Source organism: Arachis ipaensis, chromosome B06 (genome assembly GCF_000816755.2).
Source record: "Arachis ipaensis cultivar K30076 chromosome B06, Araip1.1, whole genome shotgun sequence".
NCBI classification, from domain to species: domain Eukaryota; kingdom Viridiplantae; phylum Streptophyta; class Magnoliopsida; order Fabales; family Fabaceae; genus Arachis; species Arachis ipaensis.
Window position 1 is genome coordinate 135,737,358 of NC_029790.2, and position 460 is coordinate 135,737,817.

The following is a 460-nucleotide window of genomic DNA, read 5'->3' on the forward strand; positions in this document are numbered from 1 at the left end:
TGGATACGCCCCAGAAGAAGAAGTCGCGACCCCATTATCTACGCCCGGCACGAAAGGCGGCGCGCGTCGAACAGAGGCAACGAGGAACCCCATCGCGAGAACAATGAGTTGAGAAGAACTGCCCGAGGACCTGTCATAATAGGAGCGACCCCTTTCCACCGCTCTGTACTCGAGGTCCGATTACCAAAACATTTTGACAAACCGACAGACATGAAGTACGACGGAACACAAGACCCCCTAGAACACTTGACGGCCTTCGAGGCCAGAATGAACCTAGAAGGGGTGGGAGACGAGGTCAGATGTCGCGCTTTCCCGGTCACCTTAGCGGGCCCGGCAATACGGTGGTTTAACAACCTCCCGCAAGGCTCGGTGACCCAATTTATCGACATCAGCAGCGCCTTCTTGGCTCAGTTCACAACTAGGATTGTCAAAGCCAAACACCCAATCAATTTGCTGGGGG